The sequence below is a fragment of the Schistocerca cancellata genome, chromosome 2 (assembly GCF_023864275.1).
Source record: "Schistocerca cancellata isolate TAMUIC-IGC-003103 chromosome 2, iqSchCanc2.1, whole genome shotgun sequence".
NCBI lineage: Eukaryota > Metazoa > Arthropoda > Insecta > Orthoptera > Acrididae > Schistocerca > Schistocerca cancellata.
In genome coordinates this window covers 811695731-811711958 of record NC_064627.1, presented here as the reverse complement: position 1 = coordinate 811711958, position 16228 = coordinate 811695731, and the positions used below count along the sequence as shown (strand labels likewise).

At 41.6% G+C, this 16228-nt stretch overlaps 1 long non-coding RNA gene across 1 annotated transcript in view; it reads right to left on the bottom strand.

The window, feature by feature from the left end:
* Positions 1-416: 416 nt before the first annotated feature.
* LOC126162688 (uncharacterized) overlaps positions 417-16228 on the bottom strand; it is a 91307-nt gene continuing 75495 nt past the window's right edge. Inside the window, exon 3 of the long non-coding RNA XR_007535098.1 lies at positions 417-618. This is a non-coding gene — a long non-coding RNA (uncharacterized LOC126162688). The remainder of the gene's footprint in view (positions 619-16228) is intronic.

Here is a 16228-nt window from a genome sequence, read left to right as displayed (position 1 = left end):
ATATATATGTGTGTGTGTGTGTGTCTGTGTGTAAAAGTTTTTCCAATATATCCTCTGGAAAGGGAGGCAGTTTCTTTCATTTCTAAATTACTTTATCCCGAAAATTAAATATGGATACACCGTAGCCTGCAAACCTCGGAAAACACGGTGACATTGATTGTATAATACTGCGTTCTTTTTCACGGAGCTGGATGGTGCAGCAATTTAGGCTGTAAGAGTGGTAATCGAAGCGAGGGACTGTGGAGGTGCGAACGTTAGACGTGTGAATTGCTCGTGGTGAAAGTATCCGCCAGCCACACACCTCGAAATTATCCACATTATTTGCACGTCCTTACAGTGCTAGTACATAAACACTAGTATAACACTCATGCAATACAATGAATAATTTTTATTTGTATTTCATATCAGAAAATTAAAAGACGTGCCACTGAAAAAAGTGGATTAATTTAATCAGTTAATAATAAGTGAAGGTTATTAGACCTTACAGAACAGTTGCAGATTTATTTTCGATACATGACATACATCAATGACAACGTTTATACGGTGTTTGGTCCACTGTAGATCTCAAGTCGTTATGTCTACCGCCTGATGATGCACGGAGCCTGTGTGTAGGTACACCTGTAAAGAAAAAAACACTTCGTTTAATGATGAATTCTTTTGATTTGGCAGATCTTGTTTTAGAGGCCCTTTGCCGGACAAGGAAGCATAGTTAATTTGCAAATCTGGTTCAAATAACTCTAAGCACTATGGGACTTAACATCTGAGGTCATCAGTCCCCTAGACTTAGAACTACTTAAACCTGACTAACCTAAGGACATCACACACATCCATGCCCGATGCAGGATTCGAACCTGCGACCGTAGCAGCAGCGTGGTTCTGGACTGAAGCGCCTAGAACCGCGAGGCCACAGCGGCCGGCTTGCAAATCTGGTAGACGGGCGCTGTCAGTGATACCTCCTCCACTGATGTTATAAAAGAATTGGAGGGGTCAGTGGATGAATTTAGCGTTAGTCTAATTATGGTATCTGTTGTGTTTTCGAATGTATCACATCTTGGTAACAAATAGTTCCATGTGTTTCACTGGTAACCATTGTCTAGTGTGTAATTTTTTTTCTACTCTGTTTATATTCTTGTCTTGTAATTCAGTAAAACATATAACAAACTGAAACTAAAATTATGCTCAAGTGGATTAGCATTTTCTTCCATCGAATTAATGCTTTAAGCAGTCATGGCCGCGGGGTAGTCCCCAGGAGACACTGCAGGAGACATTAGGTAATGCATTTTTAAACCTAGTGCTGAGCTCAATAAGGCGACACAGGGATTTGCGTCACTATTTTTCTAAGGAAGAACTAATAGTGATGGTGTGAGAGGCTGGGAGTGATCTTGGACAGGCCTGCTCCTGAAACTCGTTCCACTAATACGATATTATGGTCCGCTAATGGTCATTTTGTACAGATGTTCCGTCTTTACGTTCAATACCGTCGCGACAGTGTTGTGAAGTGAGTTAATATGGGACTTGAGAGGACGCTGTTGACTGCTGAGGAGGCACACAATTCGGTTGTGCCAGTTGAGAGTATCCATAGGTCGGGCTGTATCAGGAATGGCCTACACCTTAATGTGATTGGGAAGAGGTGGTTGGTGAAACTTACAAATCACAGTACAGCAGCTGGATTTCCGATGATAATGTGTAGAGGGACTAGATACTTTCAAGAAGATGTCAGGTAGGCAATAGCCCTGTTTGAGGAAGGTTTCTTTAATGCTGGAAATTAGTGCAATGAATGGGGAATGCAGATCAGAAAGGTCAGTACTCTTATTTCATAAAAATAATAGGAAAATTAAAGGTAAAGTAGATGAATTGGTAACATATCCTGACACTGACATTATTTCCATTTCTTACATAACTAAGAAATACGAAGGCTTCATTGAGGGCTTTCATTCTATCTGATTTCTATGCAAGGGGTTCGTTGCAGAAAGGAGGAGTGGCGAGTTATACTAATTGTAATGTTTCATTCAAAAGAGCTATATATCAAAACATTGTAAACACCTTATATTTGAAGGTTGTGCAGGAGAGTTTGTGAATTTTCAAGGAGAGACCTTTTAAGTATATGACTGTACAGGTACCCCGTTCACCTTGCAGTGTTTCCTCTCCAGACTTGAAGCAGTGCTAGGCAAGGTTCTTAAGAAGAACATGTTAGGATTTCAGTACAATCTTTGTAGTAGATTCTCAAGTGAAAATAATGTTAATGTACTTGAATCATAGACCGCGGCAGAGACAGCATACTTTCCAACTAAAGTTCGAGGAAACAGAAGCACAATCGTACACACAGTCTTCATAGGCTGTTCTCTAGTCGATAGGCACATTGTGAGCAAAATTAGTAATTAGTTGCACGACGATGCTCAGGTCGTAATCAAGGCAGAGTCATATCGAAAGGTAGTAAACAAAAGTCTTATGGGTCCATTCGCAATGAAGATATTTAAAGACAACCTTGAAGGACTAACTTTGCAAGAAGTCTAAAATACAGACGACGTGAACGACAGATATAACGTATTTCTTTAAAGCTTCACAGCTATAGCCCTTAAAAAGTGTAGGCACTTATGCAATACTAATAAGCAATCGATATGGAAGATCATATAAAAAGGAGCTGTATCACAATACGAATAACAGTGTCAGGTTTGAAACAGAATCCCACCACAGAGCATGTTCCAAAATGCTAAAAATGGCATCAGACGAACCGAAACAGTATATTACACCAAGAGAATAGAACGATCTCAGAACAAATTTAAAACTATTTGATCAGTTGTGAAAGAGGTGTCAAGACAGAATGAGGGTGCTCAACATATTACAGACCTATTGTGTGAGAAAGAAACTGTTTCTGATGTATCAATAATGTGCAAAATATTTAATAATCAGAATTGTCAATAAAAGACACCCACTGGAATGTCGAAATTTCAGATAGGATTATGAATATCGGTGCATCATGCATTAGTTCTATACTCAGTCATTTGCGGAATGAGTCATACAGGTGTGGAGAATTTCGTGATGGACTGAAATACTTTACAAATACTTAAAAAAGGGTTAAAAAGACAATGTATTAATTAACAGCCAATTTCAGTGTTACCAGCAATTTCAAAAGTGTACATCTCAGTACAAAGAACTTGCTGCCAAACTAGCAGTTTAGTTTGAGGTGAAGGGTGTCCACAGGAAATGAAATTTACTCTTTTGTGTGTGTAAGGTAATTTCAGGACTAAACGATAGGTTGAGGACAGCAGGTAATTTCTTTGATTTGGAATAATAAACGTTGGAATCAGTGGACAATATTTTTGCAAAAAATGGAATATTTTTGGGATTAGAGAAAAACTTGAAAAACGGTATACTTCATATCTGGAAAATTGGAAGCAGGAGTCTGTCATCTAGAGTCAACAAATACGAATCTGAGATCTGGGTCTGTTCTTGGCGTTGTTTTTCTTGATATGAGTCAGTGATTGCCGCTAAACGTGACAGATGACTCATAATGTTTGTCCTTCCAGATGACACAAATGTTACTGTGAAAGACGTGGAAATAATATACATGATACATCTATTATTGTATTCAGTAACATAAGCACGTGGCTTTCGGAGAAGTGATTTGCAGTTAACTGCAATAAAACACAATGCGCATAGACGACTGCAGAAATTTTTCCAGGTGGTGGCGGGGCGGGGCGGGGCGGGGTGGGGGGTGGAGGGGGTGGGGGGTGTCATGATTCTAAAATTGCCGTTTATTATTATATCCCAGAGAAACCATGGTTTATGCTTAAAATGGTTCAAATGGCTCTGAGCACTATGGGACTTAACATCTGAGGTTATCAGTTCCCTAGAACTTAGAACTACTTAAACCTAACTAACCTAAGGACATCACACACATCCATGCCCGAGGCAGGCGCGCGGTTCCGGACTGAAGCGCCTAGAACCGCTGGGCCACCGTGGCCGGCGTTTAAGCTTAAATCGGACACATATTCAACAAAGTGATCAATAAGTTAATGAAATAAAGCATAAAATATTTAGAATATATATTTTTATTCATACATGAGTAACGTTAAAGTGACACTGAAGCAAAAATTCAGAAGTGCGAAAAATCAGAAATGAGAACACATTTATAAACAAAAATAACTAGTCATGAAGAGTCATTCATTAATCTTCGTGGAAAGTGCAACAGTAAATTTTAAAAACGCTTATATACTGTTTTCTAAAACTCTGCTTGGAAAAAATACACCCATTCACACAGCCACAAATGCATTTTCAGTCATATGAAATGAAATTGCAGTTCAAAATAATTAATTGACTTCCTAGCAAGAGCTGGTGAAGATAGGCTAACTGTGAACAATCACATGTGATATGAAACTACACAAAATGTAATATTACGCCCAGACTGTTCATAAAGTTTGTCAATGACTAAGTTATTAAAGATCATATGTTGCAGTCTTTCTCCTCCTGTGAATAGTTAGCAGGTAGAACTCACATAACCTGTTTTCATTCTTTGTAGCATACAACCACAGTTTTACTCTTCCTAGAGTCGGAAGGATTGTGCATGTACTAGCAGGCAAAGCAAGAGCAAAAGCCTTTTACATAGCAGGAAAAAACCTTGTATGTTTATCGATATCGGTAACGTAGGTATTTAGGTATTTGTGACCAATATCCATTCCACATTGTCGCTTTAGGTAATAAATTATCAATACTGTAATATTTTTGAGCCGCTTTGGCTCAGGAAACAGATTTGTGGAACTGTAAATTATCAGGTACATATGACAACACACTAAATTTCTTGTTAGTTATTTCGATAACAGAAATACTGGTACCACATCCAGATGTCAGATACGTGTAGAAAATTGCAGAGTGTACCTAATCAGTATTGTGATTTGCGAAAGCCCATGAAATACAACGTAGAATATTAGTAGCTACCTGTATACCCTTCGTCCCCCGGACCCAAGTCGAAAGTAATGGAAGAATGAATGTCGGAAGTGAATATTTTTGCAAAAGAGAAGAGACTGCTGTAGAACTTTCCCAATAGTGCAAAGTTGACAGGTCTGCTAGTTTCCCCTAAGTCTCAACACTCCTCCAATCTGCTCATCCAGTAATTCACCGATAATTGCCGTTTCCTTACATTAGTGTTGTGCGCTGCCACGATATAAACTGAAGAGCCAAAGAAAGTTGTACACCTGCCTAATATCATGGTGGGCCTCCGCGAGCTCGCAGAAGTGCCGCAACATAACGTGTCATGGACTCGACTAATGTCTGAAGTAGTGCTGGAGGGAATCGACACCATGAATCCTGCAGGGCTGTCCATGAATCCGTAAGAGAACGAGGGTGTGGAGACCTCTTCTGTACAGTACGTTGCAAGGCATCCCAGATATGCCCAATAATATGTCTCGGGAGTTTGGTGGAGAGCGGAAGTGTATAAACTTAGAAGAGCGTTCCTGGAGCCACTCTGTAGCAATTCTGGACGTTTGGGGTGTATCAATGTCCTGCTGGAATTGCCCAACTCCGTCGGACTGCACAATGGACATGAACGGATGTAGGTGACCAGACAGGATGCTTAGTTACGTGTCTCCTGTCAGAGTCTTATCTTGACGTATCAGGGATCCCATTTAATTCCAATTGCACATGCCCCACACCATCAAAACGACTCCACCAGCTTCAACACTCCCTTGCTGACATGCAGGGTCGATGGATTCATGAGGTTGTCTCCATACCCGTACAAGTCCATCCGCTCGATACAATTTGAAACGAGACTTGTCCGACCAGGTAACTAATCATCAACAGTCCAATGTCGATGTTGGCGGGCCCAGGTGAGGCTTAAATCTTTGTGTCGTGCAGTCGTCAAGGGTACACGAGTGGGCCTTCGGCTCTATTTCGTTTCGTTGAATAGTTCGCACTCTGACACTTGTTGATGGCACAGCATTGAAATCTGCAGCAATTTACAGAACGGTTGCACTTCTGTCGCGTTGAACGATTCTCGTCGTTGGTCCCGTTCTTGAAGCATGTTTTTCCGGCCACAGCAATGTCGGAGATTTGGTGTTTTATCGGATTCCTGATATTCACGGTACAATCACAAAATCAAATAGGGGTTTAATAATGAATAAAAAAATAGGAGTGCGGGTTAGCTACTACAAACAGCATAGTGAACGCATTATTGTGGCCAAGATAGACACAAAGCCCATGCCTACTGCAGTAGTACAAGTTTATATGCCAACTACCTCTGCAGATGATGAAGAAATAGATGAAATGTATGACGAGATAAAAGAAATTATTCAGGTAGTGAAGGGAGATGAAAATTTAGTAGTCATGGGTGACTGGAATTCGTCAGTAGGGAAAGGGAGAGAAGGAAACATAGTAGGTGAATATGGATTGGGGGGAAGGAATGAAAGAGGAAGCCGCCTTGTAGAATTTTGCACAGAGCATAACTTAATCATAGCCAACACTTGGTTCAAGAATCATAAAAGAAGGTTGTATACCTGGAAGAATCCTGGAGATACTAAAAGGTATCAGATAGATTATATAATTGTAAGACAGTGATTTAGGAACCAGGTTTTAAATTGTAAGACATTTCCTGGGGCAGATGTAGATTCTGACCACATTCTATTGGTTATGAACTGCAGATTGAAACTGAACTAACTGCAAAAAGGTGGGAATTTAAGGAAATGGGACCTGGATAAACTGAAAGAACCAGAGGTTGTAGAGAGTTTCAGGGAGAGCATAAGGGAACAATTGACAGGAATGGGGGAAAGAAATACAGTAGAAGAAGAATGGGTAGCTCTGAGGGATGAAGTAGTGAAGGCAGCAGAGGTTCAAGTAGGTAAAAAGACGAGGGCTAATAGAAATCCTTGGGTAACAGAAGAAATACTGAATTTAATTGATGAAAGGAGAAAATATAAAAATGCAGTAAATGAAGCAGGCAAAAAGGAATACAAACGTCTCAAAAACGAGATCGACAGGAAGTGCAAAATGGCTAAGCAGGGATGGCTAGAGGACAAATGTAAGGATGTAGAGGCGTATCTCACTAGGGGTAAGATATATACTGCCTACAGGAAAATTAAAGAGACCTTTGGAGAGAAGAGAACCACTTGTATGAATATCAAGAGCTCAGATGGCAACCCAGTTCTAAGCAAAGAAGGGAAGGCAGAAAGGTGGAAGGAGTATATAGAGGGTTTATACAAGGGCGATGTACTTGAGAACAATATTATGGAAATGGAAGAGGATGTAGATGAAGACGAAATGGGGGATAAGATACTGCGTGAAGAGTTTGACAGAGCTCTGAAAGACCTGAGTCGAAACAAGGCCCCGGGAGTAGACAACATTCCATTTGAACTACTGATGGCCTCGGGAGAGCCAGTCATGACAAAACTCTACCATCTAGTGAGCACGATGTATGAGACAGGCGAAATACCCTCTGACTTCAAGAAGAATATAATAATTCCAATCCCAAAGAAAGCAGGTGTTGACAGATGCGAAAATTACCGAACTATCAGTTTAATAAGTCACAGCTGCAAAATACTAACGCGAATTCTTTACAGACGAATGGAAAAACTGGTAGAAGCCGACCTCGGGGAAGATCAGTTTGGATTCCGTAGAAATGTTGGAACACGTGAGGCAATACTGACCTTACGACTTATCTTAGAAGAAAGATTAAGAAAAGGCAAACCTACGTTTCTAGCATTTGTAGACTTAGAGAAAGCTTTTGACAATGTTAACTGGAATACTCTCTTTCAAATTCTGAAGGTGGCAGGGGTGAAATACAGGGAGCGAAAGGCTATTTACAGTTTGTACAGAAACCAGATGGCAGTTATAAGAGTCGAGGGACATGAAAGGGAAGCAGTGGTTGGGAAAAGAGTAAGACAGGGTTGTAGCCTCTCCCCGATGTTATTCAATCTGTATATTGAGCAAGCAGTAAAGGAAACAAAAGAAAAATTCGGAGTAGGTATTAAAATTCATGGAGAAGTAGTAAAAACTCTGAGGTTCGCCGATGACATTGTAATTCTGTCAGAGACAGCAAAGGACTTGGAAGAGCAGTTGAACGGAATGGACAGTGTCTTGAAAGGAGGATATAAGATGAACATCAACAAAAGCAAAACGAGGATAATGGAATGTAGTCAAATTAAGTCGGGCGATGCTGAGGGAATTAGATTAGGAAATGAGACACTTAAAGTAGTAAAGGAGTTTTGCTATTTGGGGAGTAAAATAACCGATGATGGTCGAAGTAGAGAGGATATAAAATGTAGACTGGCAATGGCAAGGAAAGCGTTTCTGAAGAAGAGGAATTTGTTAACATCGAGTATAGATTTAAGTGTCAGGAAGTCGTTTCTGAAAGTATTTGTATGGAGTGTAGCCATGTGTGGAAGTGAAACATGGACGATAACTAGTTTGGACAAGAAGAGAATAGAAGCTTTCGAAATGTGGTGCTACAGAAGAATGCTGAAGATAAGGTGGGTAGATCACATAACTAATGAGGAGGTATTGAATAGGATTGGGGAGAAGAGAAGTTTGTGGCACAACTTGACTAGAAGAAGGGATCGGTTGGTAGGACATGTTTTGAGGCATCAAGGGATAACAAATTTAGCATTGGAGGGCAGTGTGGAGGGTAAAAATCGTAGAGGGAGACCAAGAGATGAATACACTAAGCAGATTCAGAAGGATGTAGGTTGCAGTAGATACTGGGAGATGAAGAAGCTTGCACAGGATAGAGTAGCATGGAGAGCTGCATCAAACCAGTCTCAGGACTGAAGACCACAACAACAACAACACGGTACAATCGCGAAATGGTCGTACGGGAAAATCCCCACTTTATTGCTACCTCGCTCGTGCGCCGACTATAACACCACGTTAAAACTCACACAAATCGTGATATCCTGCCATTGTAGCAGCAGTAACCGATCTAACAACTGCGCCAGACACTTGTTGACTTCTGCAGGCGTTGCCGACCGCAGCGCCGTATTCTGCGTGTTTTCATATCTCTGTATTTGAATATCCATGCCTATACTAGTGTCTTTGGCGCTTCAGTGTACAATCAAATAGCCATATAGAAAGCAAGAATTGTTGATTCCCTTGTAGCACTTGACGCCATGACAACTCCCTGCAAGCAGCATTGACTTCTGATGTGCAGCGCCGGCCGGAGTGGCCGTGCGGTTCTGGGCGCTACAGTCTGGAGCCGAGCGACCGCTACGGTCGCAGGTCCGAATCCTGCCTCGGGCATGGATGTGTGTGAAGTCCTTAGGTTAGTTAGGTTTAATTAGTTCTAAGTTCTGGGCGACTGATGACCTCAGAAGTTAAGTCGCATAGTGCTCAGAACCATTTGAACCATTTGATGTGCAGCTTGTGCCATCTCTGACCACACGCGGCTATTCCCGTTCGCTTCAGCGTGTGCACTGTTGTGCTCTTTAAGGTACATGAAAATAGGCACTAAGGTTCTCAGTGTGAACCGTTTGACATAAAAACTGACCAGCGGCCGGCTGCCGCAGAGTCCGCACTGACCGTGACATGGGACAAATAATATGAGTATACAAACGCCTCAAAAATGAGATCGACAGGAAGTGCAAAATGGCTAAGCAGGGATGGCTAGAGGACAAATGTAAGGAAGTAGAGGGTTATCTCACTAGGGGTAAGATAGATACTGCCTACAGGAAAATTAAAGAGACCTTTGGAGAAAAGAGAGGCACTTGGATGAATATCAAGAGTTCAGATGGAAACCCAGTTCTAAGCAAAGAGGGGAAAGCAGAAAGGTGGAAGGAGTATATAGAGGGTTTATACAAGGGCGATGTACTTGAGGACAATATTATGGAAATGGAAGAGGATGTAGATGAAGATGAGATGGGAGATACGATACTGCGTGAAGAGTTTGACAGAGCACTGAAAGACCTGAGTCGAAACAAGGCCCCCAGAGTAGACAACATTCCATTGGAACTACTGACGGCCTTGGGAGAGCCAGTCCTGACAAAACTCTACCATCTGGTGAGCAAGATGTATGAAACAGGCGAAATACCCTCAGACTTCAAGAAGAATATAATAACTCCAATCCCAAAGAAAGCAGGTGTTGACAGATGTTAAAATTACCGAACTATCAGTTTAATAAGCCACAGCTGCAAAATACTAACACGAATTCTTTACAGACGAATGGAAAAACTAGTAGAAGCCGACCTCGGGGAAGATCAGTTTGGATTCCGTAGAAATACTGGAACACGCGAAACAATACTGACCTTACGACTTATCTTAGAAGAAAGATTAAGGAAAGGCAAACCTACGTTTCTAGCATTTGTAGACTTAGAGAAAGCTTTTGACAATGTTGATTGGAATACTCTCTTTCAAATTCTGAAGGTAGCAGGGGTAAAATGCAGAGAGCGAAAGGCTATTTACAATTTATACGGAAACCAGATGGCAGTTATAAGAGTCGAGGGACATGAAAGGGAAGCAGTGGTTGGGAAGGGAGTGAGACAGGGTTGTAGCCTCTCCCCGGTGTTATTCAATCTGTATATTGAGCAAGCAGTAAAGGACACAAAAGAAAAATTCGGAATAGGTGTTAAAAATCCATGGAGAAAAAATAAAAACTCTGAGGTTCGCCGATGACATTGTAATTCTGTCAGAGCCAGCAAAGGACTTGAAAGAACAGTTGAAGGGAGGATATACGATGAACATCAACAAAAGCAAAACGAGGATAATGGAATGTAGTCGAATTAAGTCGGGTGATGTTGAGGGTATTAGATTAGGAAATGAGACACTTAAAGTAGTAAAGGAGCTTTGCTATTTGGGGAGCAAAATAACTGATGATGGTCGAAGTAGAGAGGATATAAAATGTAGACTGGCAATGGCAAGGAAAGCGTTTCTGAAGAAGAGAAATTTGTTAGCATCGAGTATAGATTTAAGTGTCAGGAAGCCATTTCTGAAAGTATTTGTATGGAGTGTAGCCATGTATGGAAGTGAAACATGGACGATAACTAGTTTCGACAAGAAGAGAATAGAAGCTTTCGAAATGTGGTGCTACAGAAGAATGCTGAAGATTAGATGGGTAGATCACATAACTAATGAGGAGGTATTGAATAGAATTGGGGAGAAGAGAAGTTTGTGGCACAACTTGACCAGAAGAAGGGATCGGTTGGTAGGACATGTTCTGAGGCATCAAGGGATCAGCAATTTAGTATTGGAGGGCAGCGTGGAGGGTAAAAATCGTAGGGGGAGACCAAGAGATGAATACACTAAGCAGATTCAGAAGGATGTAGGTTGCAGTAGGTACTGGGAGATGAAGAAGCTTGCACAGGATAGAGTAGCATGGAGAGCTGCATCAAACCAGTCTCAGGACTGAAGACCACAACAACAACAACAACAATAATACTCTAAGTCTCGCTATCTGCATAGCTATCTCCCAATCTCTACACTTTGGGGATCACAGCAGCGCAGCCTCTGTGAATCCTGAGTTGTGCCTCAGCGTGCTGAGGGCTAACTGTACAGAGAAACGTGGAATCTAGCTTGGTTCTGACACTAAGTACAGTAGTGTCGTGTAGTGTAGTGTTGTATAGTAGTGTAGTCCAGAATTACAAATTACAGAATTTGCAAAGCAGCGTAGTACAACAGAACAATATAACATATATCTGTTGAACAGTTGGCCAGAGAGTTTTTTTTTTCTTTCTGTTAAAATTACTATGACATTTTTATGTAGATTTTCCCATCCCTCTTAAACACAGTAATATGTAGTTATACAACCATATTTGAAATAATGTTAAAAAGTATGTGCTGTATTTATGCCAATTCATGCGCAACATCTGGTCCGTTCTTGTATCTAGATAACAGACTAAAAGGAAATAGCAAATAAAGAATATCTGCAGAAATTGTCAACACTAAATCTTTTCATACTGCTGAAACTTCCTGGCAGATTAAAACTGTGTGCCGGACCGAGACTCGAACTCGGGACCTTTGCCTTTTGCGGGCAAGTGCTCTACCAACTTTTTTTGTGTCATCTCATTTTGTTCGTTTTCGTTCATTGCGTTTGCTCTGGGGGACGTCGCAAGACACCCGTTTCAGTTCGCCCTTGATCTATTAACTCAGTTTTTTATTACAGAGGGCAGCTAACCCTCTGACCGAACACGCTGAGCTACCATGCCGGCAGTAACTGAGCTACTCAAGCACAAGTCACGCCCTGTCCTCACAGCTTTACTTCTGCCAGTACCTCGTCTCCTTCAAATTACTGTTTATCACCGTTGATGTACAACTAAAACTGCTGGAAAAATAAACCGGAGATAGAGCTGATCAGTACTGAAATCAAGCTATTTAGGGAAGAGTTAAGTACGTATTATTATTGTCAACGGAAAGTACTGTGATTAAATGGAACAAGTTTGTTTGCAAATTACAGACACAGTGTATATTGCCAATGTGTGCACTGTTGCGCAGATATCTTCAGTGCAAAACATGTGCACAGATAAATGGGGCTAAGAAATCGAACGAAATATTCTCGAACTACTGGACACCAAAGATCATTTATACCAAAATACTCTGAAATTACCTCTGAACAACCTTCGACATTTTGACAGAGAAGTTCACATTCACCCTTTGTATTAGAGAAGTCTGTGGAACGTAAATGCGACTATTTAAAGAAAGGCCACCACGTTGCTCTCGTGGAAACGTGTTGAGTAAATTTGGAGAACTTGAGGGGCACCTGGTACCACTTTCTGCACAAGACCGACGTGTTACTGTGCCTCGACTGCAGAGAGCAGAAGCCTTCCTGAACTGCACGCAATAGCTCGCACTTGATGGTACAGATCGTGCAATACCATTCATCAAAACAATTGATATGTGGGCCATATTCATTGAGAGATTTTTATTTTTAAATTTTAGAGCTGCTGCAAATAATAGCTATAGCTCCGATGCTACATCTGCAGCCATATCCGGCAAGCAACCTCACGCTCTGTGAGGGAAGGGACGTCTTGTATCAGTGTATCACGAATGGTCTGCAGCACGAACTTCCATAGACAGGACAGTGAAACGACAGAGATAATGCGTGCGTCTGCAAGAAACCAACCGAGCCCCGAACCAAAGTTCGATGGAAAGTGTCCACTCTGCTTGGACCTAAGTGAGAAGACGGCTCTCATGAGCCTGACTACTTATTAAAATTTTTACCCATAGAAAACACTAATTATCTTAATGAAATTTAATTATTTGAATGACATAAAATGAACCTAAGTAACTGGGTTATGATGTTACCTCCGCTGCATTTACAATACCTAACATGAAGTGGGACAAAATTTCTAAATACTTAAATTTATTATATTCAAGAACCAGTAAAAATAATAACGTAAGTGTCGTGTGACTAGGGCCTCCCGTCGGATAGAACGTTCACCGGGTGCTAGTCTTTCGATCTGACGCCACTTCGGCGACTTGCGCGTCGATGGGGATGAAATGATGATGATTAGGACAACACAACACCCAGTCCGTGAGATGAGAAAATCTCCGACCCAGCTGGGAATCGAACCCGGACCTTTAGGATTGACATTCTGTCGCCCTGACCACTTTTGTTTTTTTAATCTCATTTTGTTCGTTTTCGTTCGTTGTATCTGCTCTCGGCGGACGTCGAAAGACACCCGTTTCGGTTCGTTGTTGATCCATTAACCCAGTTTTTTTTTATTACAGAGGGCAGCTAGCCCTCTGATCGAACACGCTGAGCTACCGTGCCGGCTACCATTCAGCTACGGGGGGCGGACTCAAGAAACCACTGAAATTACGAGATTTATTTTCTCTGTATGTATTGGCATGAGATCTGTAAGGTACAGTTATTTGATATCACGAAGTCTGATGGAATAATGGCATCATACCACATACACATTGCTATAGTTAATTAGTGCAATACAAGGATGGCACGGCCATACTAGTAACGATTGAGAAAATGGATAATACCATACTAGATCAGAAATACAGAATTTACCATTAGTAGCTGACTGCACCTGAGGTTACGCAAATCTGACCACGGTGTTGTGTATAGTTTCAGACACCACACTCTAGAGGTATAAATCTCTGGTGCTCCAAGTGAATATTTATATATTTCAGTTTCAATACAATAATGGTCGGATCAGAGTAAACTACATCAAAGTCTCGAAACTCTGTGCCGCAGGTACATCTTACCAATTGTGTGCCGAAAACTGCAGCTGCAGCACATACATTGCCGCAACCGGATGAGACAAATATTCGTGGAATAGCCAGGTGTCCCTTGTTTCTTATATCCTCCCTTCTCTGCGGCTCATCAGTGAAAAATTTTCTAAGACCCGAGCGAACGCGAAAAGTCCTTAAAGAAAGACAAGAACCAAAGCGATATCACTCCAAGAGTGCCTATCATGTATTACAATGCGGGGTTCCACTGTTTCTCTGCTCCAGATTTCGGTATTATAATTTCGTGCACCACCTTCTCTCACTCGGAGAGCTAGCATGCAACAGATGACACATGAGGAATGTGGTTTTTTGGGCTAAGAAAAACCCCCATTATGCGCAAGAGCTGGAACCAAGCACATCTCGTGTTACAATGTGGGCCAGGTTATCATCTCTATACCTGTTTTAATGACTTTTTTTTTAAAAAAATATACATTTGTGGCAATTCCTGTTCGAACATGTCGCAGACATTGATAATACCACGACTCGAAGACAAAGGTGTCATGGATTAGGTGTGGTTAAGAGCAGGGCGAACCTCCCAGCACACTTTGGTATTCATCGGTGCGAGTTCTTTGATGAACACGGGTGCGGTTCAGCAACAAGTCTAGCGCCACTGAAATGGCTACCACGAAGCCCAGACCTTACCACACGAAAAACTCATCGTAAGGAATAATAATAATTTCGCGCGGCTCAGTGGCTTGGTGCAAGTCTCTCAATTGGACGCCATTTTGGCGAACTTGTGTGCCCCTAACCTACCTCCGTTATGTAACAGGGGAAGGGGAACCTACAGGTAAACCTGGAATCCAAACCGCTTGTGGTGCCTGGTGACTTTTCAGATCGTTGAGAGGTGAAGACTAGGTTGAAACGCAGACGGAAAAACCTGTGATCCAACCAAGATTCGATCCCGAGAGCTCTCTGCTTCCAAGCACGAGCTTTAGCACCAGATGACCAAGTTCGTTACTATAGTGAATAATTGGTGTAAGACTAACGAAGTACTTCGCAAAAGTGTTGAGGAAGCCTTTCGAAGGATTACCTAAGAGATGGTCCGTGTGAGGTTACAAATGGTGTGTCTGCTGTGTATAAATTAATCACAGAAAAGGAAGGACAAGTTGAGCGCCATGTCGCGGACGAGTTGCAGCAAGGTAACGAAATTAGGCTGGTGAACAGACTGCGAGCGGATGAGTCGACTAGGTGTGTGTTCACTTCTTGAAATTCCTGTGATGGTTACCCGCAGTGTGCTAGTGGGCGACAAGCACCCAAGGCCAAATGTCCGACTGCGTCAATATTTGAAGTCTCAAATACTTACGAAAACATTAAAATTGCTTCCAGAGAAGCTACGACAAATCCGAATACACAGCAATGAATCTGTGATAAAGAGATGGTTACAATGCAAGTATTACCATATTTGTACAACCAATCTTAGCAAATATATTCACGCCTATGTATAAAATTGTTTATAAAAACAGCAACAAAAGCAAAGATATACCTTCACCGAGGAGTCAAGCAGTATATTGCTCCCTCCTACGTATATCTCACGAAGAGACCATGAGGACAAAATCAGAGAAATTAGAGCCCACACAGAGCCACACCGACAATCTTTCTTTCCACGAACAATAAGAGACTGGAATAGAAGGGAGAACCGATAGAGGTACTCAATGTACCCTCCGCCACACAGCGTCAGGTGGCTTGCGGAGTATGGATGTAGATGTAGACATACTAAACTTCCATACGATACCCCCTTTGATGAATATATTTAAAATACTGATAAACAAAACAGCTATACTCTAAGAGAGAAAAAAAGCACCACGAAGGAGTTACCCGAATGGGACGGAAATACGTCGATGTGATGTACATGTACAGACAGACAATTTCAGGAAAAAACTGCATGATTTATTCAAGAGCAAGAGTTTCAGAAACTGAGCAAATCAGTAACGGGTTAGTTCACCTCTGGCCCTTATGCAAGCAGATGAGGCTTGGCAGTGATTGACAGAGTTGTAGTATGTCCTCCTGACGGATATCGTGACGCATTCTGTCCAATTGGCGCTTTAGACAATCGAAATTCCGATATGTTTGGAGA